The 20,420-nt window shown below is 47.8% G+C and overlaps 1 protein-coding gene across 1 annotated transcript in view; it reads left to right on the top strand.

Moving 5' to 3' along the window:
- SYCP2 (synaptonemal complex protein 2) overlaps positions 1–20,420 on the top strand; it is a 4,998,961-nt gene that overhangs the window by 4,108,930 nt on the left and 869,611 nt on the right. The gene's annotated exons all lie outside the window — the stretch shown is intronic.

The following is a 20,420-nucleotide window of genomic DNA, read 5'->3' as shown; positions in this document are numbered from 1 at the left end:
AGGACACCTGGCCACTCATGAAGTGGGTCTTAGTGATGCAGTCAGAATCCAGATTGGACTCTCGCTGTTGGTGTTTGGTGCAGGGCATCTGGCACCCCAGGTATTGGTTCTGCACGGCTCAGGTGGGTCCTGGTGTCTTCACACTCAACATAGAGACAGATCAGACCCTCCAGAGCACGGGTACCTCTTCCAGGCTGTCTGTGGCACTGGTCAGGCCAGGGTGCTGCAAGGCGGTGGACCAGGCTCTGCTTGTCGGTGCCTGGGAACTGCAGGGGAGTAGCTCCTTTACTCCAAGGGAGGCTGTAGGCGGTTTTCGAAGTGCTGGCAGGCTACCCAAGGCTGTGGTAGTTCTTCAACTTGTAGGACGAGTCACTCTGTCGCGATTGTTGAGAGAGTTCTGAGCAAGCCGGGGTTCTTCAGTTGTCACCAGACAATGACTCTTCTTCATCCTTCTCTTGATCTTTTGAATCTGAGTTCTTGGCTCCAGGGTGACACCTAAATACTGAATTTAGGAGAGTTACAGGGTGTGACAAATAGTAGCCAATAGGCTGCCTACCTTTAGCGTGACTATACCTTGTATATGTTCTCTTTCGGTGGGAAATGTACATAACCCTGACCCTAGAAGGCTAATTCCATCCAAATAGATGGAGGAGTCTGAAATGGTGGTATCCAAATCAGCTAGTTCACCTTAGGGGTGGTGCTGGCTTGGTGTTGGACAGACCTAATCTTTTTTTTTTTATAGAATAGTTTTTTTTATTAAACAGTTAAACAAAATAAACTGCGGTGACATTAGGCATTGCAGCTCAGTAAAGAAAAACAGCAGCAACTATTAACAGAGACCTAAAAGGATAGCCACATTGAGACAATGGCCCATTACATCTGTGTTCCACAGGTCGGGTGGAACATCAGTGACTTTTTGGTTACACACCATCATCATCAATTCCATCTAGCCCCCCTCTATACGCGTTCTACCTACTCCATTTTTTAGTCCTTTTATTCAGGCATCCCTTCCCTCTTATACCGCCCTCTCTGCCAGCATGCACCAATCAATGTGGTTTTTCCAGTCCCCCATGCTTGGGCTCAATTCGGATTTCCACATGTGAGCTATGTTTCACTTGGCTGCCATCAATCCCAAGGTGACCCAGAGATGGTGCATACAATTGTAGTCTGTTTCATCCCACAAATTGAGAAGGCACCATTTGGCAGATAGTGCCAGGTTACTTCCCACCACCTCGTTGAGGCAGGTGAGTACGCTCTCCCAATAATTATGAAGCACGGGGCAACTCCACAGCATATGGAAAAAGGAACAATCCTGACCACACTTCTCAAGGGCACCCAGCATGGTCCGATTTGCCAATTTTAACCTGAATAGGACATGCATAATAGCTACAATGAAGTATTTTCAGCTGCACCAATCGAAATCTGGAGCGTATGGCCACTCACCTAATGGAGTCCAGGGCCTCTGGCCACTCCTCCTCCTCCAAATCCCCTAGATCTTGCTCCCAACTCGCCCGCAGCTTGGTCAGGGGAGTTATTAATCAATTTGTGGTAGGTAAGTGAAATTGCCTCTCTTGGCATATGTTCATCTAACAACCTATCCTCAAGTGGATAGGACTCTCGAAGATCTGTCCCCATGGGAATTGCCTTCCAAAGGGAGCTCCTGACCTGTAGATAGCGGATGTTCTCGGTTGGGGCCAAATGGTTCTCTCCCTGTTGCTCAGTAAATGAAAGTACGTATCCCTGCTTCCACAAATCACCCACCCTTGACAGACCTATCAGGTTCCATTTGTCAAACCCTCCACGTTTGGCTAGAGTGTCTAATCCTGCGGTATCCCACAAGGGGTTGGCCTGTGTGATTTTGTCCCTCAACCCATGGTTGTGAAGTGGAGTATGCCAAAGTGTCACTGTGTTAGCAGTGGGGATAAGTGTAGACGCAGCCACAGGATAGCCACCGGGTCTCATGTTATCCCTGTCCATCCTATATGCGGGTTCCCCCCCTGGGAGATGGACTCAGTGGTTTATGGATGTTAGCTGTGCCGCTTAATAGAACTTCTTAGTACCAGGAAGGGCTATACCTCTCTCAAACCAAATCTGAGTCCTTTTTTGCTGGGCAATACATTGGAAACCCCCATCACAGAGAAGACTGCGCACCTCACTATTGATGTTTCGAAGTACTTCACAGGAACCAGGTATGGGGTGTTATGGAGTGCATAAAAGAATCAGGGCAGGGACATCATCTTGAAGAGGGCCTCGCTCCCCAAAAGAGACAGAGACAGGACCTTCCAATGCCAGAGGCTCCAGATTGCGGGTGTAGAAAACTCCAGGATCACGCGTGATAAAAATCCAGGTATCTGAAACCCCCTGCTACCACTTGGGCCTCACAGGCAGTCGGCAATACCGGAGTCCCACCACTAAGTGAATATTTTAGTAATTTATGCCAATTGATAGTATAGCCTGAGTACCTTCAGTATATTATGAATACCTGCATGAGTCTCCCAAGGGACCTGTTGAGTTACGCTAAATACAGCTGAATGCCCTCCGTGTAGAGAGAAATTCTATCTTCCCACTCCACATTCAATCTGAGCCCTCTAATCATCTCGTCTGATCTCACCCATGACGCCAAAGGCTCCAGTACCAAGGCAAAGATTAAGAGGGAAATAGGACAGCTCCGCCTCGTGCCCCGTCATAACGACAACAGAGCAGACGTGGCCCAATTTATTGACACCTGGGGTAGTTGCCACATCCCGATATTCCCTCTGTTTCAAGGCCAGGTTGAGGTTGAGGTCTCCCGATTCCCTGCAACAAGCCGGGACACCAGCGCCGCGATTTCACCCTTGATTCCCTTAAGACTAGCTTTCTTCTTCTTTTTATATCCCGCAATCAGGGCTATACCCTGACCTCTGATCACCTTTTTGCAAGCCTCCCACAGCGTCTGGACCGAGGTCACAGAACCCTCATTCTCCCTAAAGTAAGTCTCTGTAGTGTCACAAAGACTTTCATGGATACGAGGTACCTTAAGGTACCAAGAGTCTAGCACCACCTGACTACTATCGCCACCAGCTGTCTGTTCAGCAGTTGCAGAGATTGAAAGTGGTGCAAAATAGCCCTGGTGAGATGTGAGATTTCTTTGAAACAGGGGAGTTGAGGGGCCAGGGTCAGCATGCAGTCAATGTGTGAAAGACAATCAATCAATCAGGCATTTCTTGAGCGTGACTACTCACCCATAAGGGTCTCAAGGCAATGGGGGTGGGGGGGTGCAGGTTCCAGTTCACCGAGGAGGGGTTCTGTCGAAGACTCCTGTGGGCCCCCGAGTGGAACATGTACTGTCGTGGAATTAAAGGCTCGCTATGTATCTGTAGCTCATGAGCCTCTTTGAATTCCACTAAAGGCCAACGCTGCAATGTGGACTGGCAAGGAGGTCAGCGGTCTGCCTCCTCATCATGGACGGTCTTATAGTTCCTTCCCAAGAGTAACCCTCCCTCAGGGAGAGTGTCAGTAGCATGCCAGTATCCGAGAAGGCGGGGAATATAAAGGGAAGCACTTTGAATTCTGGTGCCCTCCCATTGTCCCATCACTACTACAACTCTCCCATGGGGATCAAGCCATGTGTTCTGTATGGTAAGCGGGAGAGTTTTACACATGAGGATACCCACACCTCTCAACCTCCTCGTGTATCCCGCTTAAACGACCATCTTGTACCCCCCGTCTAATGCGTGGCAGTTATTCCCGTAAGTGGGTTTCCTGGTGGAGGACTAAATCAGTGGAATGTCTCCTAAGATATTGTAGCACTGCCCCCATTTAATTTTGTCCCCCAGGCCATTGACATTCCATGAAAGGATCTTAAAGGCAGGGGGTTTCAGTGTGTGGACCATGTGGCTTAACTCCCCAAGAAGCGCAGACGGCACCAGAGGTCAATCTCCATACCATCCTACATGGGAACCCAACCCGCAAAGTAAGTCCCAAAGAGTCCAACCCAGCTTCCAAGGGGAAACCCAAACTGAACCCCCCTCCCTGCATGACTGACTTAAAAACTGCCTGGCCCCCCAACGTTGCAGAGCGCCTGTCGCCCCAAAACATTAAAGAAACTTAGGGGGGCTGTGATTGCTACTGTGTCTTCACACATCCACTCCGCACATGAACCCAAACAGTAATTTTACCGCTGACATGATCGATGTCCGAAGCGTCCCAGGACAATGTTCAGCGGACCCCTTAAGGAGACCCAGAGGATCAGAGTCCCTCCAATCTCTACAGTGAACCAAGGGGGCCAGCAGGGTGACCCAAGCTTTAAGACCTGCAGATCTTGTGTCTGGTGTAGAGGGTCAGCATCGGAGTGCCACCTTCCTGATTTAGGAGTGGCCTTTTTAGTTAAACTAAATATGTCCAACTTCGTTTGATGTACAGCCCGTGTTCCTTTACCGCATGTCATCATTGGGGACAGTGCTTTTGTTGCCCCCACCGGCGGTCACCGCTGTGCACTAGAGGAGGGCCGGGCAAGGGGTGGGGGGTGGTACAGACAGTACTCACTGCCGCCTGCCAAGGGAGAACAGGAGAGTGGACCACTTTGGAGCGGTCCTGTGTTGTCATCAGTTGTATGTTGGAACAACGAGTTCCTCAACAACTACTTCCTTAACAACGACTTCCTTAACAACGCAGTTGCTACAACGACTGTGTCTTAACCACGTTTTTTTTTTACCGCGCATTCCTTTACCACACATTTTTGTGCTAAAGGCATGCATGGTAAACGGCCATCTGTGGCTACCCCCCACTCTCTATAAATGAACCCAGACCCCTCCCATCCCCTAAAAACAACCCCAAACTCCCACCCCCTAAAAATTATCCCATAACCCTCCCACCCCCTAAAAAATACCCTGAACCGGCCACCCCCTAAAAACTAACCCGAATCCCTCCCACACCCTAAAAACATTACCACCTGTGCAATGCATACGTGGTAAACGCATATGCGTTGTGGAAAGATGCATAGTAATGGCTATGCATAGAACAATGCATGTGTTGTAACGCATGCGTGGTAAAAGCACTACATGCTTACAGCGGTTTTGTAATAGCTGTAATAGTGTGGCTGGCAGCAGGAGTAGCTTTAGAAAGGGGCCATCTTCACCCATGGTTGGCCACGCCGCCACACCCTCTTATCTGACTCATTTTCCTGCCTTTCATGCCGCCAGAAGTGGAGTATGGACAGGGTGGCTGGCATGTCCACTATCTGGAGAGGCCAGGGTCACATAACAAAGGCAGTGAGGCCTTTGAGCTTCCGGCCCTGGAATGCAGATCCTGCGTAGAGGAGGTGTAAACATCTCTGCCCAGAGCAGGCTTTGTTTCTAGCCTCCAAGACCGAAGGCTCTCACCTAACGGGGACAGAAACTCATCTGTGGTGGCTAGCTGGTCGAGACCAGTCAGTCAACACACTAGTAGTTGGTAGATTTTTAGGGGGCACCTCTAAGGTGTCCTCTGAGTGCATTTTTTAATAATCCATTACTGGCATTGGGGTTGATTTATTAAGACGAGATGTTTAGTTCCAAATATCTGGGGGTACAGTGAAGGTACCTTGTAGCTGGGAAACTCGTATTCATGTACTCGGTATGGCTTCCCTGTGCTCTTGCGTCATTTAGGAATTGACTTAGATATCCCAGGGACATATCCACTCATGTATTTATGCCCACACATGGGGTATGGTGAACTCCACCTTAGGGCTGTAAGGTCTTCTGTAGGGGTGACTGACCTATACCACATGTAGTGTTTTGCAGGCATGGCACACATTGGTAAGTGTCATGTCGACTATTCATTATTCTCTGCACCAAGACATTCAGGTTGCTGTGGCAGTTTTGTATTAGCTAGGTGAGGGGTCCCTTAGGGTAGCACAATTCATTCTGTAGCCCTTAGGGACCCTCTTTAGTCCCAATGCCCTGGGTGCCAGGGGTACCATTTACTAGGGTCTTACATGGAGCCAAAAGGGGTGCCAATTAGGGAACAATGGTACAGTTTAGAGAAAGAACACTGGTACTGGGGACCTGGTTAGTAGGAACCCAGTGCACTTTCAAAGTGAAGGACTGGGCAATTTCTAAGACCCAGCGGTGCCAGGGGACAACACCTGAAACCTTCGGGGTTCACCTGTTTTGGCGTACTTAACAAACAGAGACTCGGGACTCTTCCTCTGGCGTCAAAAGATCGTCTTTAATGACTGCAGTCAGGAACAGAAGTCACAGAAGTATCATACAAGATAGATTCTAAGGAGACTGCTCGATTTGTACAAAACAGGTCGCTCCTTAAATACTGAATATTCTGCTTCGAGCAAACATTCCTACAAGTTTACAATTATTCCCGTTTCTGTATTCCAAACAATGAGATCACACAACATCACATTCCCATCTCCAGGTGTCCGGCCTTCAATCACATGTTTCTGACATCCCTCTATTGAAAGGCCGGACCGCCCCATAATAAAATTGGTCACCTCCTCATCATAAAAGGCTAAAGGGAAATGCAGGAACAGATGCAGAAAATAGAAGAGTCAGATAAGACATATTCGTAGGCAAATAAAAGAAGCGTGGTCTATTGTATCAGGGCCAGTAATCTTGCTCAGGCAGGACAGGACAGAAAACCAGTACGGCAGGGTCTGCCTCAGGCGACAGGGTCAGCTTTCGCCAAGACATGCAGAATTTGGCAGAACGCGCACTAGGGACTGCGTGCCCTCGAGGTTACCTAAGCAGGGTCATTGTTCGGACATCGCCCATTCACTGACTATGTGAGGGCAATGATACAAAATGGATGTTGTACATGAAATGGAACCCGTAGGTTTGAACACAAGAATCAGCAATACATGACGAATCCTTCAGTGCAGCGTTGCGAAAAACGCTCGCTTATATTAGACTCATCATTTGCGATTTGCTAATACCAGAATCGTCACGGTACCATTAGTTCGGAAATATGGGTTCAGTTTTCACGGAACCTCAGACCCTCCTTTTGCCCTTACATAGGCAAGCACTAATCGACATCTGAGTCGATACCTATTTTCATCAAATCACTGAGATGTTGCTGAAGCATCATCCTTTCCATCAATACCTCTCTAGTAACAGGTGGCCTTCTTATACACGTTGTAGCACAAAGGCCACATAAGGCAGGACCACACTGGACACAGAGACAGCACAAAAACAGGAGAACTAAAGCAACCCCAATGACCATCAGAATCTTCCATCCCCACGCAGATAATAGGTTCCAAAACCATCCAGTTAGCGACCACTCCCCTTCATCCATATGTATAGATTCAGAGATCTTATATAACTTGGAAATGGCCTCATAAACTGTCGGAGCATTATCCGGAATGAAAACACAGCAACTCGATCGGATCACTTTACACACTCCACCTCGATCTGCAAGTACCACATCTAGAACCATACGGTTCTGCAACGTCATAAGGCGATCCGCTTGAAGCTCAGCTGTCAAGTTACCAAGGGCACCAGCCGTTACATTAACAGTGGATTCAACTACACAAGTCAGTTGTCTCAGGTTCCTACTATTGACCATAGGTCCCCAAAACGGCAGGAAACCCTTGAGGAAGTCTCCCACTTCCTGACCAGCAGTATCCTCCTGACTAACAACACCCCTCACAATTCTGGCCTTGTGATAATCAGAGGCAGCCGTGAATGTCGGCGGCAGTAAGTTAGCAACATAACATGTTCCCGAAAAATCAGGGGGCAACCATGTGTATGCTCGGTCATAACAGACGAAGTATGTACCCATGGCAGCCAAAAACGCAGGAGAAGACTGTGATGGAAAAACGTACGTTTCAGTACAGTCACTCTTCCCTAGTTGAGCTCTCGGATTCTGACCATTGCCTTGCAAACAAAAACGACCTAAGTGTGGTACGACCCAAATCGGAGACGAGCTCTTGCGCTGTTTCTCACCCAGACTAATGCTATACCCAGTCGCATTCCAACCCACATGAGCTCGCAACTCATCCTTAGGAATGGAAGAATATGCATCGAAATCTCTACTCATATCGGCAACTCCTCTTACCAAGGCTTTATTGCTAGAGCTATATCTTGTGGAGCGCGGTGGTCGCGGGGAATAGGTTTCAAGCGCAAAGAGGAACATAGTCTGGAATGCCCACGATGACCCATTATAGCTAAAAGGCAGAATTAGATACGGGATACCTTTATCGACGGTATGCGGCATCAAACCACACACCCAGCAATTAGTCATATTCATCACTAGTTGGTGTTGGTGCAGGAGTTGAATAAATTAATTGTTCACAAACTCAGAACGTCTAGCTTGTTCGTGTTCAGGTAAAGGGTGGAAAGAGTGCGAAGAAGCAGTGGTAACAGGAAGGGAAACGTGAGGATGCACCGTAGACATAGCAGGTAAAATTATTAACTGGGCACCAAAAACAATTCCACCCATCAGAGTTACCAAGACAATCAAAAACATTAGGGCACACTGGATCAGGAAACATTTGTTGTGCAATATTTCATGCAATTTCACTTTACGCTCAATCACAGTATTAACACCTCGTAGTGCAGGAAGCTCCATCCTCTACTCGAGCCGTCCGTGGCGGTTGGTTTGTACCTGTTCGGAAATACGTCCGTTAGCCTTGGGAGTTCCCAAAGACCAACCGGGGAAACCGACCTAGCGTCTGGTAACCTGCAAATCAAAACCAGGCACACGTCACGGCCCTACGGCGAACCCGGATGGCCGGTTCAAAAACACGCACATAGCAAACTTCCTGGCTGAGGAGAATACAATTGTCCAAAGACGAGTTGTCAGGGCAGAGGGGGCAAAGGAAAACAAGAAAGGGTATTCACTTTATTAGTCCTTGGAATGGGAGCGTAAAAAGTAACAATGTCTTCCAGGTTGTGTCTGCTCTTCGAACAAGGGACCAGATGGCGAAACAGTGTTCAATTGTTCAGGTGAATGTTTGAACGGAATAATGTTCGAATGCAGGGTCAAAGGCACAGTTCCAGATGAAGCAGCAGTGTTCTTCAGTTTAGCAGACTCCAGACCTTTAAGTTGTGCATCGCTGAACAGGACAAGCCTAGGAACACACTCTGTCTCAGAATTGCCAATTCCCTGTCTAATCCATTTGTCATACGGTAAAGGAAGCGGGACACGTTTTGTATGGGCAGCGTGTACCCAATGCTTTCTTCCAGCCAATCGAACAGCAGTTTGTGTTGACAACAGGACCTGGAACGGTCCGATATATCTTGGCTCCAAGTTTCTTGATTTCCCAAAGTTCTTTACGACCACGAAATCGCCAGGCTGTAACTTGTGTCCTGGTCCCTCTGTTGGTTTTGGCAGAGCCTCAAAATCCTGTTGATGAATAGCACTTAGTTTAGCAGTCAAGTCATAAAGGTAATCGATCAACACAGGATATTCGAGCTGGGTGAATTCCTTAGGTCTAGGGACTCCCCAAACGTTCGCAGGACGACCAAACACAATTTCATACGGGCTAAGCCCTATTCGAGAGTGAACAGTCGCCCTAGTGGATAGAAGAGCCGAAGGCAATGCATCTGGCCATGACAATCCAGTAGTTGTTTGGATCTTGGCTAACTTTAATTTAAGAGTCCCGTTATAACCCTCAACAAGACCTGCGGACTGTGGGTGATTTGCACTATGGAACTTCTGTCTAATCCCCAAACCCACACACACGCTCTTCATAACCTTTCCCACAAACTCACTTCCATTATCCGACCATACAATCCGTGGCATGCCAAACCTAGGGAAAAACTCTTTGAGAAGGACTTTGGCTGTGGACAGGGCTGTATTATCCTTCAAGGGGTAGGCTTCAATCCATCGTGAAAATGCACAAACTACAACAAGGACATACTTAAGGTTGTTACACCTTTCCATATGAATGAAGTCTAATTGGATAATCTCAAAGGGACAAGTCGGGGGAGCAAAATGACCAGCTGGAGTTGGAGTTCCCTTGCCAGGATTATGCATCAGGCACACCATGCAATTCTTAACCACCCTCTCCGCACATTTAGAAATTCCATCATTTTTCCATACCGGGGCCAACAACTTGCAAATTCCGTTTGCACTAATGTGTGCCATTGTAACTACTGCAAGCACATACGCATCAGGTAACATCCATCTTTGATGTTCAGACAGATCGATCCAACAACCAGTCGAATGCCAATTTACCCGTACTGTCTTTCCACACATTCTTCTCACTCTCAGTAGCCTCATTCTGAATTGACTTCACACTCTCAATCGTGTCTTCACACATTCCAGCATCCGTAACCCATCTTGCAGAACTTGCAACATACATTCGACTCGTCATGTTCTTTGCCGTCTTTTTCGCAATCTCGTCTGCAAATGCATTACCGCGACCAACATCATCCGTGACCTTCCGATGAGCACTACACTTGACAATCGCAACTTGGCTTGGCAAAGTAAGTGATTCCAGAAGCTCATTCACCAATTGCCCATGCTGTATTTTTGTCCCGTGGGACGTCAAAAATCCTCTCTCTCTCCATAATCATCCAAAACTATGTGCAACACCAAACACATACTGGCTATCGGTAAACACGTTCACTCTCTTTCCCTCGGCCAAAACGCATGCTCTCGTCAGCGCAATTAACTCTGCAGCTTGTGCAGAATTCTGACTTACTCTCGCAGTCTCAACAATCGTACTCAATGTCGTCACAGCATACGCGGCAGTCACATCACCATTCGACAACTTAAAGCACGAACCATCCACATACAAAGTATCATCCGGATCTGACAACGGGGTATCTTTCAAATCGATCCGACCCTTCGTTTCTTCTTCAGTTCGCAAACAACAATCATGTGGTTCTGAATCACTCGACTCTACAGTAGTCGGCAACAGTGTGGCTGGATTCAACACACTACATCTCTTAATCTGAATATGACTTGCCAAGAGTGTCAGCTCATAGCCTGACAACCTAGCACTTGTGAGATGTTGAGTTTTCGTTCTGTTCAATAAAGTATCTACTGCATGTGGAACCATTACCACTAACATATTATTCATGACCAGACCAGCAGACTGTCGAATAGACACAGCAGCTGCCGCTGTCGCTCTAAGACAACTCGGCAATGCTCTTGCTACTGGATCTAAGGTTGAAGAAAAATACGCACACGGACGCTGTTTATCACCAAATTGTTGTGTCAACACGCTCAACGCGCAACCCTCTCGTTCATGAACGTATAGTGTAAATGGTTTACTGTAGTCGGGGGTACCCAACACAGGAGCTGAACACAACGCATCGCGTAGCTCCGAAAAACTCTTCTGGCAGTCATCAGACCATGGCAGAGGATTCGAAACATCTTTGCACGTGAGGGCTAACAAAGGCTTTGCTAACAATGAAAAATTCGGGATCCATTGTCTGCAGTATAATGTGATACCCAAAAAGGCACGTACTTCTCTTTGAGTGTTTGGTTTGGTCATTTGGGCAATTGCTCTAATTCGTTCTGGGATCAACCTTCTTCCCTCCTTTGACAAGAGATGACCTAAGTAGGTTACCTCTTGGCAACAATATTGCAACTTAGAAGGTGACACTTTGTGATGTAAATCGGACAAATGCTGTAGCAAAGAAATCGTAGCTGCTTTGCAAGTTGTTTTGTCATCAGCAGCCACTAAAAGATCATCTACGTACTGGATCAAAGCAACCCCGACAGGCAATACAAAGGTGTCAAGCTGGCTTTTCAGAGCCTGACTATATATCGAAGGACTTTCACAATAACCTTGAGGTGCGTGCTTGAATCTGAAGCTACGACCACCCAAGGAGAAACCAAAAATGTCCCTACTCACTTCTGCTATCGGGATGCTAAAGAAGGCATTCTTCAAGTCAATCACCGAGAACCAGGTAGCTGAAGCAGGAATAAATGTCAATAAAGCTGTGATATCGGGAACCACAGGAAACTGCGGAACCACAATCTTGTTCACTTCTCTAAGATTAATCACGAAACGATACACAGGAGGTTGGCAAGAATCGGTACGTTTCAAAATCGGCAAAACAGGACTATTACACACGTTACCTCGTGTTTCTTCGATCACACCCTTCTGGATCAAATCATGGACGATCGCTAAGAGTGCTCGTTCACCATCGCTCGAAATTCGATATTGCGGAATTCGCGGTAACCTAACATTCGGTCTGAGCTGAACAACATATGGGGGAATTTCCAGAACACCCACATCATTAGGACCCGTAGCCCAAAGAGATTCGGGGAGCGAACGCAATTCTTGTGGAAGCCTATCTGTCGACACATACATAGGAGAGATCACTTTCCTGCCCAATGTAAGTTGTACTCCCGATGGGGAACAATGCAATGTCGCATACAATTGTTTCAACAGGTCCAAACCCAGCAAGTTCTCACCACAACCAGTAGTCAAAATCAACGGTGCTTCTAACTTACATGGTCCAATCGAAAGGGACAAAGGACTAGAGACTGGATTACGAACAGGGGCGCCAGAGAATCCTACTGAGACATTAGTTAAGCCAGACAAGGGTGCGCCAGGGAGTTTAGAATGTATGATTGAACTTTTTGCCGCACCAGTATCCAACAGAAAAGGCTCAACCACACTTGATAAAGTTACCGAAACGTAAGGCCTACTCTGATCAACTGGAACTGACACTACTCCCTCTCTTTGTCCATGGCTATCCTACTAATCATTGTACGCAGTACTCTCGCCCTCGACATAGTAATCGTCTACATGGTACTGCGGAGATCTATCAGATTGCACCTTTGATTGGTCAAAACAATTAAGAGAACTTTGTGACGGAAGAGAACGCTCATTCTGAGAAGGCGTGACACCACGTCCTCTACCTCTAGAGACTTGTTGAAAACCACGACCTCTCTGAACTGGCACACCACTCATACGCTGTCGCAAAGCAGGGCACTTGTTCTTATAATGACCCTCTTCCTTGTAGTATGCACATTGATTCATTCCTAACAAGGGCCTGGAAGCTAGATACTCCGGTCTCAGTGGCACTCTCGGAGACAGTGCCTGTTGCTGAAATTGCGTACGTTGCTGCGAATCGTTCTGATTTGAGCGAGGCGGATTCGCCTGCTGCAACAACACCTTAGTCTTCAGGTCCTTCGTTTTCCTCTCTACACGTTCTTTTTCTTCCTTATCTCTGTTCTCGTAATATTGGGCTGTGGCTAGAATCTGAGCCGTCGAAGAGACAGCCCAAGCACTTTCTGAGTCTTTCAATTTGTTGCACAAGTCAGGCAGCAAGTTAGACACGAACTTATCAACAAATAGTCTCTGGCCTCCCTCTGAACTCATATCTTGACCGCTGTGGTCCACAAAAGTCTCCTCAAATCGCGTGAAAAAGTCGGACACACTTTCATCCTTCTTCTGCTTACAAGCCGACAATTTATCCCAGTTTACTCTCAACGCTGGCATCAGCGTCTTCATTAAATTAACTATCCTACTTGGTAACTCCGCTACTAGGGGTTCAGGCTTTGCACCTCCTACTTGGAGAGCATCCGCAGCTAAAATAGCAGTCCAGGTACCACCTAACTCGTTCGGATGATCCTCATGGCGGATTTTTGCCCATATCAGTTGTGGCACTACATTGCCAAACAACATCTCAATATCTGCAATGTTCATAATACAGGCGTCCACTGTCTGGGACAATTCCTTATAGTAACCAGCGGGATTCTTACGTGGGTCTGGCAAAGTCTGTTTTAATGCTAATACTTCAGACCTTTTCCATGGGACATGTATCCAAACTCTCTGAAAATGTGCCGGAGCGGCTGCAATACCTCTCCCTGCATCAGCCTGTACTGCATCACGCCATACTGGCGGAACCTCTCTCATAGGATACTGTCCTAACGTCTTCTTTGCCGAGGAATCATTCGCAAACAAAACTCTAGACGGTAATACAGACCTATAGGCAAGAAGCCGTTCTAACGCATGTCTAGCATCAGAGCCCACAATCATACCTTTTGCAAATTGACTCTGGAGTTTGAGCATGTTAGCAGGGGCTGAGTCTAATTCGTTGTTGTCCCATTCGTCTCGCAATAACTTACACATCTCCTCAAACACATATCTCTGAGTTGGTTCATTCCACTGAGAAAATGTATGGTAAACTATACGACAACTATACCTATCGGGTTTCAAAATCCACCTATGAGCCATCAAATCTAATAATGCTCGTTCCCTAGACTCAGGGAGCTGGCTACGTCTCTGCATAGAATCAGAAACGACGGGCGCAATTAGCGACCCAAAAAGAGAAGTCAGAAAACTAGGGATGGTGTCAGTTACTCGCCGACGAGCGGAAGGTGAAGTAGACATAAGAGACAGCATTCATCGAAAGCAAAGGAGCAAAAGGGGTAACAGAAACAGGAGTGACAGACGTAGCAAGGTGAGGTGTAGCAGTTAAAGACGAAAAAGGCAACCCAGGAAGAGGGGGTGCCGGAGGAACATAACCCTGCTGAGGAACAGGTGGTGGGGGAGGAACTACCACGGGCTGACCAGCAGCCGGTTGTACAGCAGGGGGAACCAAAAGGGCTGTAGCACCTTGTACATAAGGAGGTGGCGACTTCAATAAATAAGACATCAGAGGATCCTTTTCGGGGTCCTCTTTCGGCTTATCGGGACATGATGGCAAAACAGGGTAGCATTTATCAATTGCCATGCTATGTTGTCTAGTGAAAATCTCGGTCGCTTTCTCTTCTTCATCTTCCTTAAACTGCCTAGCAGCTTGCATAATCGAGACACCTTTGTCTCGTTTATCCTTTTTAGCCTGTTTGATTTCTTTCTGCTTGGCTTCTTTGCGCCATAGACGAAAGGAGTCAAACATCGCCGGCCGGGCTTTCTTCTTAAATAACTTCGCCTCCAAATTATCCAAAATTGCAGTTTCAAAACTACCATGTAGTGGCCATCTGAGAACACCATCTTTCCTCGTATAGCGGACCCATACCTCGTTATACGTGATAGGGCCCACACCATGCTTCGAATAGAGCTCATAAGTCGGAGTTCCAACCGGAGGTATCGGACAAGAGTCCTCCAATCGGGAATCCTTGTTGCAACATCCAAGACAAGACAAGAAACCAAGACTACGGTTAGGCATTTTCGCTCACTAACCGAGTTTCAAACTTCAAGGGGCTATCTCTGCCGATACACTCGTAAATGTACGAGACCCTCGGTTTTTGGGAACTGCAGCTACCAAATAATCCTAAGGACCAAACTAAACCAAATGCAATGGAACCTAGGGCGCCAACTGAAGGACTGGGCAATTTCTAAGACCCAGCGGTGCCAGGGGACAACACCTGAAACCTTCGGGGTTCACCTGTTTTGGCGTACTTAACAAACAGAGACACGGGACTCTTCCTCTGGCATCAAAAGATCGTCTTTAATGACTGCAGTCAGGAACAGAAGTCACAGAAGTATCATACAAGATAGATTCTAAGGAGACTGCTCGATTTGTACAAAACAGGTCGCTCCTTAAATACTGAATATTCTGCTTCGGGCAAACATTCCTACAAGTTTACAATTATTCCCGTTTCTGTATTCCAAACAATGAGATCACACAACATCACATTCCCATCTCCAGGTGTTCGGCCTTCAATCACATGTTTCTGACATCCCTCTATTGAAAGGCCGGACCGCCCCATAATAAAATTGGTCACCTCCTCATCATAAAAGGCTAAAGGGAAATGCAAGAACAGATGCAGAAAATAGAAGAGTCAGATAAGACATATTCGTAGGCAAATAAAAGAAGCGTGGGTCTATTGTATCAGGGCCAGTAATCTTGCTCAGGCAGGACAGGACAGAAAACCAGTACGGCAGGGTCCGCCTCAGGCGACAGGGTCAGCTTTCGCCAAGTCATGCAGAATTTGGCAGAACGCGCACTAGGGACTGAGCCCTCGAGGTTACCTAAGCAGGGTCATTGTTCGGACATCGCCCATTCACTGACTATGTGAGGGCAATGATACAAAATGGATGTCGTACATGAAATGGAACCCGTAGGTTCGAACACAAGAATCAGCAATACATGACGAATCCTTCAGTGCAGCGTTGCGAAAAACGCTCGCTTATATTAGACTCATCATTTGCGATTTGCTAATACCAGAATCGTCACGGTACCATTAGTTCAGAAACATGGGTTCAGTTTTCACGGAACCTCAAAAGTTGCATGAGATAGCGGCCAAAAAGTGGAGGAGTAACCATGTCAAAAAGGGCACTTTCTTACACTAACTTAAAGAGGTTCTGTCACATTTGAAGGATATGTAATTTCCCTCTATTGTTACTTAATATGAGGAAGAGGACTTCTTCTTACAGCATTGGAGAAAGGAGTCAGATGCATTTTTAAAGTAGTGAGAGAACTGTTATCTAGAAAATGGGCAGAAGTGGAAATTCCTTTCTTAAAAAAAGTGCCCTGCCCAGAACTTTCAGGAGGAATTTCTTCCCGATTAAAAGCCTAGTTCACTTAAGGCAGGATTGGCTTCTAGTGGCACGGAAATCTCTATGGATGTCTCTCATGATGATCGAGTGGATAAGGAGGTAGAAACTGCAGTTGAAAGAGCATACTCTACTTCCAATTTTGCCATTAGAGCTGGTGCCTATGCTACTTATACATCTCAGTCCGTAGGCTACAATTTTCAAGCCCAGGCTGAGGAAATGCAGCTGGGGAAGATGATAACGTGTGATTGTCGATTGTGGAGCAGCAGGTCAGATTACTATCTGAAATAAGTTTTGACACTTTGACTGCTGTGGTGCATAAATCTGAAAGAGACACGTTAGTGATATATTCCTTACCTGAGAATTACCCCCAGGTGTCAGACTGGATCCGGAAAGTTTTTGTCAGCGGTACCCCTGCTCGTCGGAAGGTGGCGTCGTGCAGCTCCGCGTCTGTCGTAGGCGTCGTGATCGCCGGTATGACTTCGTGGCAGCTACTTAGACGCCGCCCTCGCGCGCTGACGTCATTTCCTTCTTTTTTTGCGCCAGCAAGTGCAGATCCGGAGAGAGCGGTACCCCCAGTCAATTTTTGACTGAGTTTTTGGGGACTTTTTGTCTCTGTCTTTTTTTAGTAATGACTCCTGGTGCTGTAGGGATGCCCGGTTTCAAGTCTTGCGAGGCCTGCCCCGCATGATGTCGGTGACGGACCCGCACCGCGAGTGTCTCTACTGCCTGGGGCGCGATCATGACCCTACGTTGTGCCCCGACTGCCGGGCCATTGCTCTGAAAACTTTGCAGGAGCAGTCCCGAAATTTGCTTGAGGCCTGGGAGTCGGCTCCGCGCCGTTCAAGGTCCCGGTCCCGTGGGAGGTCGAGGGACCGGTTGCGGAGCCACCACCATCGTTCGACGAAGTCTTCGCACTCTGGGTCAGGTAAGACAAAGCACAAGAAGTCGAAGAAGCGTCACAGCTGAGGGTGCGGGTGGTGCCACCCCTGCGGCTCCGGCGGAGCCTACGCAGTTGCTGACGGCCTACCTGCTTTTCCTAGGTCCGTCGGCGACTCCAACCCAGCTGCAGGAATTTCTATCAGCAAAGGTCAGCCTCTTTGGCCCATCGGGCCCCGCCTGCGCGCCTGCGGGCTCCGCGGGTACGACTGGGGGTTCTCGCCCTTCTTCGTTGATGGCCCCGACGTCGTCGACGGCTCCAGCCTCGGCGCCACGAGACTCCCATGAATCCATGCATGGATCCCAGCTGATGACGGCTGACTTCGTATGACCTCCACCAACATTGATGTCTATGGCGCCGGCGTCGGCCAGCCCCCCGGCCGATGTCGTCCCCGGCTTCCACCCCGACATGGAGACGGTGTCGAACTGGTGTCAATCGATGCCGATTCCGACGGGGAATTTTTAACCCTTTCTCCATCCTTCATCTTTCCCACCTGCCCAGCAAGTTATGGAGGATGGGGAGGACTGGGAAGGGTCTGATGACCTTCTCGCGGCCCAATGCGAGTTAGACCCGGACTGGGCAGAGGATTTGGGGACCCCGGTGATATGGATTTCTCTCCAGAACCTGGTGCACTGTCTCCTTCTACCGTGCCTACGGAGGAGGCTGGTACTTATTCAGTGGTGTTGCGTAGAGCAGCAGAGGCACTTCACCTCAAGCTCCCTACAGTGGCCATCAGGACTAACCTCCTGACAGAAGTGCTTCGGCCGGCGGCTTCCTCTGTAGATTCGCTACTGCCCTTTAATGATGCACTTTCGGATGTTCTTTTGGGCACCTGTTCCAGGCCCAACACAGGGTCTCCTGTGGATAGGAACATGGCCCAACGCCATCGCCCAGCCCCGGGCGACCCCATTTTCCTCTCCCAACACCCTACCCCTGAGAGCTTGGTTGTCCAAGCCTCTGCGTCCCTGAGCGCATTCCCTTCTGCACCTCCGGACAGGGAATCCAAGAAACTGAAGCAGTTTGGGAAGAAGCTTTTCTCTCCTGCCAGTTCAGGGTTGCGCTCTGTGACCACTGCATGCCTCTTGGGCTCTTAATCTCACTCTGTGTGGGATACGGTGGCGCAGGTGCTGCCTCAGTGTCTGGAAGAGGCCCGTACGGTGCTCTCCCAAGCTATTGCTGAGGGGAGAGATGCAGCCAAGTTCACGATTCGTTGTGGCCTTGACTAACCCTGGGCGTAGTTCGCGAAGTAGCACTTCGCGAAGCTACGCAAAGTGCAGTTCGCACTACGCCAGCTACGCGTAGCACTTCGCGAACTGCGTAGTACCTTGTTCGCACTGTGCCAGATGTCGTTTTCAATGATTGCACAGTGCGGACAACCAACCGGCAATGTGCAATCATTGAAAATGGCATCTTGCACAGTGCGAGCTGTAGTTTTCTGCTGCTCGAGTAGATTTTTACTTGAGCGGCAGCTTTCTCAACGCGAACTGGTAGTTTCTCATCGCGAGCGGTCGCGAGCATACGCGACCATTCGCAGTGAGAAACCTGACCTCCTCGCGTTGGGAATCTCGCCGGGAGGTTTATTTTCCATGCTCGCGATCGCCAACTTGATGTTGCTGATCGCGAACAAGGAAAAAGTCTCGCCGGGATGTCATTTTGCTTGCTCGCGGTCGCCAACTTGACGTTGAGGACCGCGAGCAAGCAAAAAATGACGCGTGTTCGCACTGTGCTACGTGCAATTCGCCTAGTGCGAAGTAGCGCGAACTTCGCAAACTACGCGAGCGTAGCGTAGTGCTTTGCCCAGGCTTAGCCTTGACACCGCCGACTCGCTGGTCAGAGCGAGTTCCACGACAGTGGCGCTACGTCATCACGCCTGGCTGAAGACGACTGGCTTTTCATGGGATGTCCATAACACTCTGATGGACATGCCTTTTGATGGCACTTACCTTTTTGGCAACAAGGCGGATAATGCGTTGGAGAGCTTTAAGGATTCGTGGGCCTTTTGGCCACACGCACTCCTTTGGCATCTGCTTTTCACTCCTTTTATGGCCAAGGAAGGGACACCCAAACACATTCGTTTCAGAGCCACAGGCCTGCGCAGCAACAGTCTCAGCACAGCCACAGATGTGGGACCCGCCGAATACCTCTGTTGACATAAGGCAGATACATGTCGACCCAATTTCAGACCCAATTTCATACGGCGAGGGGATAATAACTCTCCCAATTTCGCCGTTCACCTGGTTTTTTTTTATTTATTTTTTATTTTTTATATACCATATAGTCTCCTAGATCATTAAAAAGTAAATGAGGTTACTATAATGGTTTTTAACTTCACTCACTCACTTTGGGCCCCACTTAGGTAGAAGTGCATCCCTGTCATCAGGTGTATGCCCGCTCTCTATCAAACCGAGTTTTTAGAGGGCGAGGACTGGCCAATGAAGAAGCATGACACCAGGTGGTGTGTGAGGCCAGTCCGTAACCTTTTGTGAGATGTCCACACTCACATTCACATAACACCACTGAGCACTTTTTAGGTCATTCCAATAGGAGCGGCCCCATTTGTGTTTAACATATTTATTATTTTATCACATACATTTCGGTAGACATACAGAACAAAGGATAAAATTCAATAACATGACTTCAATATTTTTCACAGCACTTTCCATCACACATCATAAGATCATGAATTCATATACATTTTAAAATCTCAAAAATCAAATGTGGCAATAAATGTGTCTACCCCAGTGCATTTCGAAGAGAGAGACAGTCAATATTTTGGTGTCAGACATTGTAGGTCTCTAACACTTCGAGATTCTGACTAAGAGTATGTTTAAACATATAAATTGACAAAAGCAAGTATAAAAAGCACTTGAAGAAGGATCTCCAGTGAGTCAGAAACATAAACTGTTTAGATGTTGTTAGATCCTATCTACTTTATAGCAGTGCTACAAACCGAATATTTGTTAAAATACACAAAGTGTTAAATTGTGCTGCATGAAAATATATATTTCCTAAAATAATCTGGGGACCGCCCCAAAATCCAGCGTAAAATTTACTTGAAGTTATGCCATTTTTTCGCCTGTGATAAGTCCATATGCATGA

Source organism: Triturus cristatus, chromosome 7 (genome assembly GCF_964204655.1).
Source record: "Triturus cristatus chromosome 7, aTriCri1.1, whole genome shotgun sequence".
NCBI lineage: Eukaryota > Metazoa > Chordata > Amphibia > Caudata > Salamandridae > Triturus > Triturus cristatus.
The sequence above is the reverse complement of the archived record's forward strand: the minus strand, read 5'-3'. Positions and strand labels throughout refer to the sequence as shown.